This window comes from Magallana gigas, chromosome 9 (assembly GCF_963853765.1).
Source record: "Magallana gigas chromosome 9, xbMagGiga1.1, whole genome shotgun sequence".
Lineage (NCBI taxonomy): Eukaryota > Metazoa > Mollusca > Bivalvia > Ostreida > Ostreidae > Magallana > Magallana gigas.
In genome coordinates this window covers 26,129,684-26,144,805 of record NC_088861.1, presented here as the reverse complement: position 1 = coordinate 26,144,805, position 15,122 = coordinate 26,129,684, and the positions used below count along the sequence as shown (strand labels likewise).

Genomic DNA, 15,122 nt, shown 5'->3' with positions numbered 1-15,122 from the left:
TATTCTATGTGTAGATAAGCGGTATTGAATTTTAGGTCACATGATTAATACCAATGTCATGTTATAAAGTTGAATGACATTTTGTTGTTAAAACACAAAATTTACAACATTACATGTTGTAAATTTTGTCTTTACTGCAACACAGTTAATTCAAAATTTACAACATTATCGTCGATTAATATTTAATTTCATACAACTTTGAATGCAAATACTTAATGATTTGCGCAATAGCTTACTTCATCGAATTAAGATTTTAGCTATCGAACTTCATACACTTGTATATACTTAGTACATGTATCCCTAAAAAAATTACCTATACTGATTGTAACATTATGACAATGATTAAGATTAAAAAAAAATATTTCAAACTTATCCGGTCAAAGTAACATATTGTGTTATATATCTAAAAATATTGGATCTGTCATTACCAGAATGGAGAGCATGCGTGTTAAGCGTGTTTTTTGGTAGCACTTTTTCCAATCCGTTCAGTCATATAAAGTGACATAAAGAGACTTAAAGCATTAAGGTTTTGGTTTCTTAATATATGTATTCTCTGTATATAGATTATAAATGTTTTGAACCATCTGCAAGGTATACTATTTGTTCTACATGTACACATACTAGGTTATTGTACAGAGTACAACATTAACGGGACCTTGATACAAGACAACTATGGAGCAGACTGTACAAAGTCTAACCCGCCTTGTCCATCATCGTACAACTCAGCAGAGGCTTATAAGTGTCAGTTTAATAAAAAATGAAAATATTCAGGAAGAAAATCAAAACAATATAATTAAATTTTATTTTGAGAAATCCGAAAAACCAAAATGATTTGTCATAGTTACCTCGTAATTTGTCTTGATGTGAAACGTATAAATATTTATTATACTAGATGATAACCCGCACGAGCGCGGGAATTAACACTTTACAAATAAGTGATATAATGCAATAATGTTGAATCATTTTTTTCCGTATACATTGTGTCTGAATTTTTTCTTTATAGTTTTCTTAACCTATTCTTTAAAACTGAAAAAACCCCACACTGCATAGCTGGATACTTAGAAAAGGGATGAAAAATTTAAACTGAATTATATGATATATACATAAACATTACCTAAAATCTTTTTGTTTCAGTTGAGTTGAAAATGATTACAATGATTTTTATAAACCAGTGAGTGGGTATTTAGGGCGTTATATGTCTTAATTTTGTTATTTAGGTCAAATTTCACCAATATTTTTATTCCTGTCCAAAATGTGAAGTTCAGATAAAAGACTGTTTTGAAAAATATATTTGGGACGGTAAACACTCCCCCACCCCCCCCATCCCCCCCCCCCCCCCCAAAAAAAAATTAAAAATTAACTTCCCCGTTTGATCACACAATGTATAGAGTTTACTACCAATTTGTCGTGGTAATAAAATGTATGAAATAAAAGAAAACGCTAGCGTATGCATATTTATTTGCATTTTTTTTAAAACCAAAGTTGTCATTTTCAAAGTATCTCGCTCTATATGAACTTTCCGCCATTGTGTAATTTAGTCAAACCTTGTTCTTGGGCACTCCGTTCTGAAAAATAAATTCTTTCGATCAAAACTAAAATCGCATTAAATTTTCCATTTTATTTATTTACTATTGTGTATTAACCAAAGACGTCCCGTCCAAGATATGAATATCACTCGCGATGCATTATGAACCTGTCCTACACTTTTCTCCAAGACGTTAATTAGTCAAACTGCGTTGTTGGTTACCCCGTTCTGGAAAGTTCTAATCAATTCTTTCGCTAGAGGTCGCGCTTCGCTAGCTTTTATCCATTAAAAACTAAAATCGCTCACTCAAGAAACGAATTGCTTTATTTCATTTATTCAGCCTTTGTTAAGTCTTAACTTCTATATGTAACTCAGGTAAGTTCCTAATAAATATATTCACTGTTTACGTTATCATTGATTATTTCATTGCAAGCATATATTTTGATGCAAACTACCCCTGACTTTGATCCGCCAAAGCGTGTCCACCACCTTAGTCTCATTTATGTTATTTTGGGCTTGTTTATCGAAAATGAAAGTAGACTTTTATTAATTTCACAATAGTAATTTATCAGTTAAAATTCAAATATTAACTTTACGGACATCATCCAACATGTGTTGAAATACCAAAGGTGTAAGCAAGTACTGGTGCAAGCATTTTGTAGTTTATTTGCAAAATAACTTAATCTATAAGTATAGATTGAAATATATCATGTCACTACTATTACATTTTGTCACATTTCCATAAATCTCTTTGTAAATACTTTAAGTTAATTGGTTTTCAGATCAAACTTGTTATGACCTGGTGAGGGGAAATCGTAAAATGAGAGAATGCACTGTAACAGATTTGAATCACACGAATTCAGCTCCAGAAAGGTACCATATTATGCGCGTAAAACATAATACATGTATCTACCATCATTCAAAAGAGTTTTTATATGCTTTATTGCAGTAGGAGATCTTCAATATGCATGTAATATTTATATCAATTCTTTTAGCAGAACTAAAACGTACGAATAAGTATTTTTAAACTAAAGAGAATCAGTAACATCTTTCGCTAAATATTCTCAATCACATGACTATTATAACAATACAATGTCAGTTCACTCTCATACTGTACACGTATGTATTATAATGTTTTATTTATAAATATGTATGACCACTTTTTTGTAGACTCTGTGGAAAGTTGGCCTTAACAATCCTGACCATTCTCCATGTGATTCGTGCGCATGTTATATGATTATTATGAACATTTCATATTACTTAACAGTTTATGCATGTAGATGAATAAGTACTGGTTGCAATGTATATGTCCTCTGCACTCACTTTCAAAGAATTTCTGCATCAGTTAATATTATTTCGAAAATAGAAAACCAATTATTTATCTTTGCATTTTCCCCTTCCAAATCCAACTGTTCATAAAAACAACATGTCATATAACAGGTATGTTAACGTTATAATAATTATTCATATTTTTACCATTCGAGTGTATCCGTAATGTAAAAACAATTATACATTGTATGTTTAACTGAAAGTATTTTAAATCCATTTGTTTGCACCTATAAACATACACAAGTTCTCGAATTTAAATGTATTGTATATATTTAAATATGCATGTATGCATGCGCTGCATGGTTGGTTTTGTATAAAAAGATAAAAATTTACATAATAATTATGTCTTATGATTTTAACCAAAAAATTGTAAGACTTATAAAAAAGGAGACTGTTGATAGTAAATAATTTTGTCAGAACGTAAACTATTGACCCATATCCGTCGTTCTTACATAGTGAGTTATTCCCCTTGAGGAAAGAATGGTTTATAAAGGGAGCCACCCCTCCCCCCACCCCCAAACCAGTCATAGTGAAAGACCCTCCCTTTGTGGACAGTTTGGATTTGATTTGAATTGATTATTGAAATTGTGCTTGTGGAACAGTTTTACACGATTTTACTACAAAATGATACAATTTCCTTAAACGTCAGACCTTTGTCAGATCAGTATCACAACATTCTTAATTTTTATTATTTATTAGTATGAGCTTATACCTTATTTCATAGCCCACTTATAAATACAAAAAGGTAACAATTAATTTAAAACTAATTTGGCTGAATAATAATACACATACATTATTTTGTAAATTATCAAATTTTAGATATTTGCTATCAAAACGCAGAAAATTACAAATAGAAAACTGAAGTTTGGGTCGAACAGGTACGTAGAATAGTGATCCAGAATATAATAATTGTAAAATTCTACAGGGAGGTGATTGTAAAGAAAGAACAATTAATCATAATAATTTCCTAATGTGTGATAACATAAAATTTTTTGCCAGTAATAGAAAACTGTTATGAAGACTTATATGTATGTAATCATTTTTGTAGAATAAGAAAAAAAATTAGGGAAAGGAAACAAATACTAGTATGTTTGGAAAACAATTACATGTAATTAACTTGTGCTCTGTATATATACTTCATTTTCTAAAGGGCGGCTTAAATAGCGACAAGAATCATCATTTATGGTAACTTTACCTTTGTATAAACTAAATGGTGTAGCACTATTGACTATTTCATATCAGTATCAGGTCTTTTTAAACATGTTGAAGACTTAAGGATTCTAGATATAGATATCTCATTACACTTGCCTATTATATGTGAAATTGTGATACTTAAATCTGAAACAATATCGCCCCTTTTTGAGACCGGATTCCGTCAGGGGACACCCTAACCGCAGGCATCCGGCCTCGGCTACAATGTAGGTGGCACACTTCCTAGTAAGAGCGCTAGGCGCCCTATATAGGGAACATATCTTAATGTATGGAACCTGAATGATAGGGTCAACCCAGCGCCCTGGCGCCAGAAATCGGTATAAATTATGCCCCTTTTGAGACCAGATTCCGTCAGGGAACACCCGTACCCTCAAGGATCCGGTCTGTTAATTTCTGTCGCGAAAACCCTTTGTAAACAATGTGTATCCAAAACGTATAGAGATTGAATCTATGCAGAAACTTCAAGTTTCAGTAAGTTTCTTTTGCGGAAACCATTTGGATTCGTGGACAGCCTAGGTTTCAGCACTGCGGAAACTTAATGAAATTGGAAGTTTCCGTGCTGAAACCTGTCGGAAACTTACAGTAACCTTAGGTTTCCGCAGAGTTTCCGAAGGGTTTCCGCAGCGCTGATATTTCATCCAGTGGGAACAATGTAGGTTTTCCTCCTGTTTATAGCCTGATAACCCCCTCGTATGGTGTCCGGATAGGGCCATTTGCGTTAGCGCGACATCGCGTTCAGATAAACGAGACATCGCGCTAACACACAACACGCCGTCGCGCTAACGCAACTTTGCACAGCACGCCGTCGCGCTAACACACAACACGCCGTCGCGCTAACGCAACTTTGCACAACACGCCGTCGCGCTAACACACAACACGCCGTCGCGCTAACACAACTTTGCACAACATGCCATCCCGCTAACACACAACACACTATCGCGCTAACACAAAACACGCCGTCGCGCTAACACAACATTATTATCAATACATATGAATAGAAATATAGTCTGTTGTGTGTTAGCGCGACGGCGTGTTGTGCAAAGTTGTGTTAGCGCGACGGCGTGTTTTGTGTTAGCGCGACGGCGTGTTGTGCAAAGTTGCGTTAGCGCGACGGCGTGTTGTGTGTTAGCGCGACGGCGTGTTGTGCAAAGTTGCGTTAGCGCGACGGCGTGTTACGTGTTCGCGCGACGGCGTGTTGTGCAAAGTTGCCTTAGCGCGACGGCGTGTTGTGTGTTAGCGCGATGTCTCGTTTATCTGAACGCGATGTCGCGCTAACGCAAATGGCCCTATCCGGACACCATACCCTCGGAAAACCTACTATATAGTGGAGTTTCCCCCTTTTTACATTCCGGCCATGTATATGGCGGACCATTCTTGACAATAATTTGCAATAACTGAAATGATATTAATTTTCATAATAAAAGATAATTAGGCATTTCCTATTACATGGAGTAAAATACACATGGTTTTTTCCACTCCTGATATGAACAAAGGCACGCGACTTCATAACATTCGTGTTTCATTATCATTTGATTTCACCTATTGGAACACCGTTTACACGAATTTTTGAATACTTCAATTCTTTTTCATCTAATCGATGCTTTTCTACAGTTTTGACTTCGACGTTATGAACACGTGAGAACACATTTGAGTGAAAATACGCCCGGTTTGGAACTTTAATTTTTCCATGTATAACCATTATATGTTTAAGCTCCTCCCAGGAAACTAACTGACCAATCTTGACTTACTTTTGTAGAGGAAGGGAATAAGAAGTGGAAATGTATTATTCCCTTCGTCCAAAAGGCTATCAATTTCAAATAAATACCATTAGAATTGACGATCTTAGATACAATTATATATTTCTTCTTCTAAATATCGAACGAGAGACAAGGTGCAATGATATGATGAGAAACTGAAATGTTTTACTTTGATTGATGGGGTTGTGTAAAATTAGTATTTACAATTTTGTTTTAAAGTTACGCATATTCATATTCATATTTTTAAGCACATTCTGTACAAAACGCGAGGTTTTAGGATGTAAACATTAAAAAAATGAAATGGTTTCACAAGCAAAACAAAGTTGGTTACTTTGGAAAATGTGAAATGGAGCCTGAACTAACCTTATGTATATATATTATCATTCACTGATTGCTAACTTTTCCGATTTTTAGTTGGCAACGCGATTTATAAATGTTCAATTTTGAACACGATGCCATATAAAACAAGATATACGATTCACTTACCTAGAAATGTTATCATACCATTTGTTTCATATTTTTGCAACAAAGATTTACTTGTGTACCATATTATTTCTTCGAACAATGAAACAAGGATAATCTTTTGTGATGAGCTGACTTATTTTTTTTTCTAGATACAAGTTTGTTATTCTTATCAATTAACAAGTAAAAAAAGTCGTATATCAAATGCCCTAAGGTTGGTTATTTATTTCTGTTTTTCGGTTGCTACTTTAATGAATAAAAGTTTATGGATTTATTTAATTATCTAGTTATTCATTACATCATTAGTCATCTTATGAATTGATTAAATGTTTTGAAGAATAATGAATTTACCCGCGTTCCTTTTTAAATTTTTTTGTTCGTAAATTTAAAAAGAAAAGCAGAATTTAACGTAATTTTCAACCATTTTGATAAAGAAATATTTGAGTGAGTGTGTATTTTTAAATGATGTTTTTTTTTTAGTTTTAAATGACCGTAAAAATATGTTCATGTGGTCATCTATAGTTTTTGAGATATGGGGCCCTAAAAATACACTACTACCACTGTGAAAATATGGCTAAGTGAAATTTTCAGCGTCATCTACAAGTGGTAAACCACTGCCACTGTAAAAAAAATGGTGATATGGTCATCTCTAGTTTATGAGATAGTGGACCCTAAAGAATATGCACTGTAATAATTATAAAAGGATTTAAAAATCGGGCTCTGAAAGATCAGAAACAAAATTTCTCTCAAACAGATGAATTTGCACAAACAGACAGACAGACTGATAGATTTATCACAAAAATCTTAAAACATTTTCACTTACAATCTCAGAACAGAGGATTAGTGTATATCTTGTAAAACCAAGTATTTTTTTCAATTAATTACTTAAAATAAGTTTTATGTGTTATTCCATTACGCACACGTTCAATTATCAGCATTGTCTATAAAAAAATAAATCGGCAAAACAAAATTCAACCTGTACAGATGAATGCAGATAAATGTAACCTAAGAGTGTAGAAACATTAATTTTAATCCTTACTGGATTTCCATAAATATTTTTATAAAATCTAAACAAAAAATGCAAGAGAGAAACTCTACTATAGGGGAAAAGCTACTATATAGTAGGCTTTCCGGGGGGAGCTACTATAGGGGAAAAACTTATGGTGTTCCGATGGGGCCACTTCGACCTTCGCACTTTCGCCTTTAGGTCGAAGATGCGAGAGTGCGAAGTTGCGAAGGCGTAAGTGCGAGAATGCGACGGCGAAGGAGCGAAAGTGCGAAGATGCGACGGCGAAGCGCGAAGTTGCGATGGCGAAAGTGCGAAGGTGCGAAGGTGCGAAGGAGCGATACTACTATCGCTCCTTCGCCTTCGCAACTTCGCACTCTCGCCTTCACAACTTTGCACTTTCGTCTTCGCTTTTTTTTATAGCATTCAGAAAGTCTCAGTCGATTGCATAGAATTTGATGCAGGCACCGTATTCGCCAAGGTTTTCCGATTAATCCATGATATTATTGGTACGCATGCACTAGGCCATTGTGCTTACAATGAATATTTATAAATATTTTGATGTGTATGTGTCATATATGTTTACCAGTGCTGGTTATGCCTAATCATTACACTCCACATAAAATGTAATGTCCGCCATAATGTATACATATGCACTTCCAGACTCCTGTCACTTACCAGTTGTCTGTTTACCGTGGATCAAACACAATATTATTCTAATTTCATTATGCGACACTCCTTGCTCATGTATGGATCTAGAGGGGGAGAGGGCCCCCCGGAAAATTCAATATTAATAACTTCACACATGCAGTAAAGGTTGAGAAAGGGTCCGGATCCTATCCCCCCGGAAAATTTAATTTTATCAATTATATATAATTAAAACTCTCCAAAATATGCCACACCCCCACCCCGGCAAATTTAATTATCCATCGACCCCCCCCCCCCCCCCCCCAAGAAAAAGTTATGGATCTGCGCAGGCTGTTGAAAATAAATTCTAAAAAGTTCATCGTCTGCCTCAGATGTCCTTTTGTACAGCTAAAATTGTCTTTAAACGATAGAGAGCTCCACAATTATAAAAAGGCGAAGGCGAAAGTGCGAAGATGCGAAGGCGAGAGTGCGAAGTTGCGATGGCGAAGGTGCGATAGTAGTATCGCTTCTTCGCCTTCGCACTTTCGCATCTTCGCGCTTCGCCGTCGCATCTTCGCACTTTCGCTCCTTCGCCGTCGCACCTTCGCACTTTCGCCGTCGCAGCTTCGCACTCTCGCACCTCGACCTAAAGGCGAAAGTGCAAAGGTCGAAGTGGCCCCATCGGAACACCATAAAAACTGCTATACAACACCGGTCTGGCCGATGTAATCTTCCCCCTATTTGTTACATGTAATACAGTACAGCAGATTTTTGGATTTACTGGCCACCGAGAAAACAACAAAGAGTTTAATCAAAAGACTGATTGCTCGTTGTTTAGAGATACAAACATACAAACACATATATAGAATAGGTGGCTACATCAAAGAGCTTAAATCATATATTTTACATATCGTTTGCTATCGATGCATTTGGTTTTAATAATATGATAGGCTGTTTATTTCTGGTATAATTGTTTCAATTACAATACAATTTATTCTGATGATCGCATACTGGTCATTTCATTCTGTGATGAATTCTAGCGGTTTGTACAAATTGTATTAGTATTAGGATCCTTTTATCAAAATATTTTTCAAAAATCAATATATAAATATGTTTATTTGAATTAATGAAAATAACCTTTTTTAAATATATATTGATTCGTGATATCTAAATATATGTTATCATTTTATCTGTTGTAAAAAAAAGAAAAGAGGCATCCCTAGATCGGACTACTGTCCATTTAACATTGCAATGCATAAGATTACGACCGATATAATGGATTTTATGGTGAAACGATTACCTTGGAAAAACCTACTCTTTCAACACAAGATCGAGTAGCAATGACACATGGACATCTGTTACACTTTTCATAAAAACTCTGCAACAAAAACAGCTTCATGTTGTCCTTTCAGCTAAAACTGTTTTGGGGAAACCCACGCTTTCAAAACATGGTCAATAAACAATGATTCAAGTCACATTTAGCAAAACTGCTAAAGAAAAAAAAACTTTGAAAAGATTAATTTGCAATGTAAAGGAGAATCTCTATGAAATATTTTGTTTTTTAATTCTTTGAAAAATATTTATTTTGTTCAGTAATTGCCTCTAATGCATAACTTGATTACAAGCAACATATTATAAAATATGAGTATAAAAAAAGATGGGTGTCTGATGTTTCAAATCTATATATATAAGAGATCACATTGTGTGCGCACTCAGGAGAAACAGACAGAGGCATTACATATATAGATAAAAAGAAAATTACATTAGTTTTTTTCTTATACCATATATAGGTTAAAAAAAACACCAATCAGACTACGTACATCTGTTATAGAAACAGCAACCTGGTTCAGAAATTGGAGAGTCCGACACCGACCTCAACAGACATGTATTTATCTTAACAATTTTGTAAACTAAAAATTACATCTTTTTAGATCTAAAGAATTAAACTGCCTTGAAAACACACAGGAGACAAATCAAGCGTCAATTTAGAAAGTCGTTTCTTTATATGATAAACAATCACTGGCCAAATGCATACCGACAATCGTAGTAAGATTGTGTACGCTTGTTATTTTATAAACTATCCATAAAGAGGACATTCCTTTACTTCTAACAATTTTGAAGACTAAAATAACATTAATTTGGACCTGAATTTGGAATAAATTGCCTTGGTTAGATTGTAAATTAATATTGAATTATGCAATTCAATATATATCGTTCTTCAACAATTCCAATAACTTTTACTTTGTCAGGTATGACTATGATAATTCAACTTAGTAATTGCATTTCCCGGTTATGGTACCTCAAGGTTTACAACCAGTACAACATAGTTTATCTATTTTAAACATAATTGATGTAAAATGGTCTGTATGCTTTCAAATATGCTTATTATTCTTAAACAGAAAAAAATAATCTAGATTCATGTTTTATTATTTATTGTTGAGAGAGAGAGAGAGAGAGAGAGAGAGAGAGAGAGAGAGAGAGAGAGATTTACCACATTTAAAATCGTGTAGTTTGTGGTGAACATTATTATCTTAGGAGAACCCATACTTTCTAGGCAATATTGTTTTCCAAGAATACACGGATACATACTACACATTTATTTAGTAACCCAATGAATATCAGTTTGTTTTTTAGGATAATTGTAAGTTATAATTAAAAATTTTTTTACTGATAAATTTATTGCATTTTTTTTTCTTGAGTATTTCCATCTTTTGCTTCAGTTGCAGATAAATATTAAATAAGATCAGCATGAAAAAGACGGCGTGTTATATATCTATATAGCAGCTGTGTGAACAAGATATTACATTGCGTCCGCGCGTGAGAATAAGAGAGACACAGAGAGAGTATCAGTTTAGTTTGACATCGTAAGTCTCGAAATTTCGGTGCACATTTCGTCGACATTATGCATTTTTAGGGCTACAACAACATAAGATTTTATTTGCTATAAAATGTGCTACCTGGTTCAGAAATTTGAATGAGGATCGGAAACCGATTTCAACAATAGAGACGTGTTAACCTGAGCAAGTAAATTTTACTGAAGTTAAAACGGTTTCAGGTAATTCATTTAGAGAGTTTTATTTCTTTCTTTTTTTCTTTTTTTTTCTTTTTTTTTTTATTAACAATGTAATACAAACAATACACATAAATATCAACGTTTTTGATGATCATGAGATAGTTTTGAAATTTGAGAACAATAAAATATAAATCTTCTTTCTCATGAACTTTTTGTACAAAATTCATTGATAAGAACTAAGAAGGAAAATCAGATAGGTAAAGGGTATGAAGAGAGGAAAGGGTGCACCTGAAATGAAATAACATTGCCCTACTTGATATAGAACTAATCAACATTTTAAAGATATGTGAAAAAAGGAAAGTATTAACATAATATCAAATACGAGACTGAAGCCAGAGTTGGAAAGGCTGAATAATTGTAACTAAAAACAGAACGACAAGTGTGGTATGTGTTCTTGCCTGGGGTTTCTATTAAATGTGTTAAAATCTAACAGGATTTTCAAAAGGGGAGGTATAAGAAAAAACATAACAGAACAGAAAACCTAAATGTTTGACCACCTTATTACTTTAAAAAAAAAAACCAATTTCTGCCATTTTCTGTTAAAGTTTTCAAATTTACCTTTTTTTGTATCAAGGTAGTTTACAGTGGTGAGATGCGTTCTAATATCTGAAAGTAATCCTTGAATTGTTAGGGTTTCATTTAAACAGCGTTTTCTATAGATATATGATTTAATGACCATTGATATAATATTTTCTTCTTTGGCATCTGATGCAAGATTTCCTAATATAAATGTAAAACTGTTTGTGGCATAGTATGTGTTGTTATCTAAACAATGATTTTTAAATATAGATATAAGTTCTTGTGATTTGGTACAATCCCACATCAAATGTTTTATAGTTTCATCCTCTAGGTTGCAAAATGAGCATAGTTTTGTGTCCTTTTTGCCATATTTATAAAGAGTGGTATTGGTTGTCAGTATAAACTGATTAATTCTGTATTGTAACCATAGGAGTTTAGAGCTTTTGTACACTGAAAAGGCATACCATAATTTTTTTTCCATTGAAAATCATTAATTTCAAAATGTGTTTACCATTTACATTGTCCAAATGGTATAACTTGTCCTTTACATAGAATGTTGTACATAGGTTTGGTTCCTGTCTTTGAGGAACAAAATGGTACAATATTAGATGGTATAGTGGGTTTAGGATTCTCACTGCCGGGTTTAATATTCAAATTTTTCATTGCAGCTTTAATGGCTTTATGTAAACTTGCATGATTGAGGAAATTGGTTTTTAGGTCAAATTTTGTTTTAAGTTCGGCACTACTGTATAATATACCATTTTCACCAAAATATCAGATTTAAGTAATATCTTTTTCTTAAACCATTGTTCATAGAAAATAGGCATGTTACCTATTTTTATTATATCATATTGGCTTGTTCATAAATTCATTCCATGTTTTTATTTCAATTTTCTCTTGTATATTTTGGAAGGCTATTAATGTGTTTTTCCAAAAAGGATTTTTCAATTCCTTTAACAATGTATATAGTCTGAACCTAAATATAGGGTTTTATCAAGATTTATTTGGTGTTCTAATAGTTGTATCCATTTTGCCTTGTTGCCATTTTCAATTCGTTTGATCCATGAGGATTCAATCTTTTAATATAATTATCTATATCAACCATTTTCAGTCCCCCCATTTCATAGTCTTGCGTTATTTGATTTCTTTTAATTTCATCAATCTTGGAATTCCAGAGAAAGTTAAAAAGTATTTCTTTTAGTTGTTTTAGAAAATTACTTGAGGGAGTAGGTAATGAGATAAAAAGATGATTGAACTGTGAGATTAATAGAGATTTATTAAGTTTACTTTTTCCTAGATGTGTTATAATTCTCTTTTCCCAATATTTAATTGTATTTTTAATTTTCACTAAATTTTTAACATAGTTCATTTTTACGATTTTTGTAAAGTCTACATGAAAGTGAATGCCTAGAAGTTTAAAAGTTGTTGTCCATTAGAGGTTAATGTTTTTGCACATTTTCTCCATTGAGTACTTTTTAATACCAATCCATGTTGCTTGAGTTTTTGATAGATTAATCTTTAAACCCGATAATGCATAAAACATGTTTAACTCTTTAATTGATTCTTTTAATGAATTTTCAGAGCCGTCTAAGATCAAAACAGTATCATGAGCATATTGAGAGATAAGATATTCAGTATTGTTTATTTTGATGCCTTTTATGCTTTTATTATTTTTAATTTTATTGAGAGAATTTCTGCACAGATAAGAAATAGATATGGGGATATTTGGTCGCCTTGACGACATCCACGTTCGAAATTGAAAAAATTTGACAGACATCCTGTCTGTGTTACTGCAGATAATGTATTACTTTGAAAGACAGATATCCATTTTTTGATTGATGGACCAACATTAAAAGAGAGAGAGAGCTTTGTCTGTGAATTTCCATGAAATAGTGTCGAAGGCTTTTTCAAAGTCCACTAACAACAAAAGACCTGGAATATCATTTTCTTCTTCTTAAAGGGAGTTTAATTTCTTTACCTCCAATACATTTTCCTGAATATTTTACATTGATACTGATCAATTAATAATATCAGAAATTCCAATATAACCTTAGTTGTTGTTAGATATGTTGGAAATATTAATTTGAAGAATAATATCATAATACCTTTGTTTGTTGCAGTATACGAAAGTATAATGTACACGAAGAATGTGTTTCTTTATGGTGAATATAGGAACTGTATAGATGTCCTGTATTGTAAGAGCACTTAATTAAGTATTATTTTTAGAAGTTCTTATTTTTTCTTGTTGCTTTTGAAATGCTTGAGAAGTGCAGAGATGAACATCTATCGTACATGTATAACCTCTGTTCATGGTTTTGACAGGGCATTGAAATGCTAAAAGTATACAAAGTGGAATCGTGATTCAGCAAGGTATTGTTTCATACTGAACAGAAAAAAATCACGATGTATTCAGTTCTTTGTTTAATACAATAGTTTAAAAAACGGTAAAGAAATGAATTTCAGATCTTAAACTGCATTAAAAATAGTCAGCCTGCCTAGGAGAACATGATTCAAAGGAGGGATAGGGTTGTCCTTACGCACCTGCCCTTGCTTGTTTTATATATTAACCCTTAACGGTTTCAACAAGTTTTCATTTTTATGCTACTTTCTAGTGGGCTTTTTTATAGGAAAAGACGAGAATCTTAGAACTTTTTATCAAACAAATTTAAAAATTCAAAAAAAAATGTTTAAAAAAATGCAAGTATTGCTTGGCAAACAAAATATATTTTTAGAATGAAATATGAAGTGTTTTTATCCTCTGCACAATGGTGTAAATATATATTTTAAAGCTATAAAAGAACACAAAGTGTGTATTCTAAAATTCAGTTAACCTGTATGAATACATACACATGTTCATATAGACATTAACTTGCAACATTTGTGAGGGGTCGGTTCTTTTGTTTTTACATACATAAAAAACATGATATTTAGAAAAAAATCTTTGGTATATAAATATAAAAGTAAACACCCAAATGTGACTCAAAGTCTTAAAGAGAATAGTGTTTTTTTTAAACGAGAACTGCGACTACATTTAGCAATTTTTGCCTTTGTTCTATAATTCTTACACGGGCCTATCAGCTTACACACTGCTAATTGTTATGCATTTTTTGCGTCTCCTTGGTAAACAGGTATCGTGTTACAATGCCACATCCGGTCGTATGTAAGAGAGTCTATCCGATATATTGATATTTTCAACATGCTGCAGGGAGAAGACGATCAATATAAGTGACGTGAAGGTTAAATTTGTTATAATATTCATTGATGTGGTGGTATAATATCAGCATCGATAACTAGCTGATGCGTCAAAAATTGATAATTTTAATTGATTTAAAAAAGAAATAGTTTAAAACATGCTGCATTACAAAAATAAATGTACATCATTTGTGAGTTTAGCCTTGATCCATTGTATAACTGTTGTCATCATACTATTTTCTTTTAGAAAAATATCTTTATTGAAACAGAAAGATAAAAAAAACGAGAGATAAAAGAGAGATAGACAGATATATAGAGGGACGGACGGACGGGCAGACTGACAGAGAAGGAAGGGCAGAGAGAGAGACAGAGAGGGAAAAAGTTTTAAAAAGACAGGTTACATTATAGCCTATGATATAT

General features: G+C 32.9%; 1 long non-coding RNA gene across 1 annotated transcript in view; it reads right to left on the bottom strand.

Annotated features, from left to right (window-relative positions):
* LOC136271161 (uncharacterized) overlaps positions 1–15,122 on the bottom strand; it is a 132,313-nt gene that overhangs the window by 71,942 nt on the left and 45,249 nt on the right. The window lies entirely within an intron of this gene.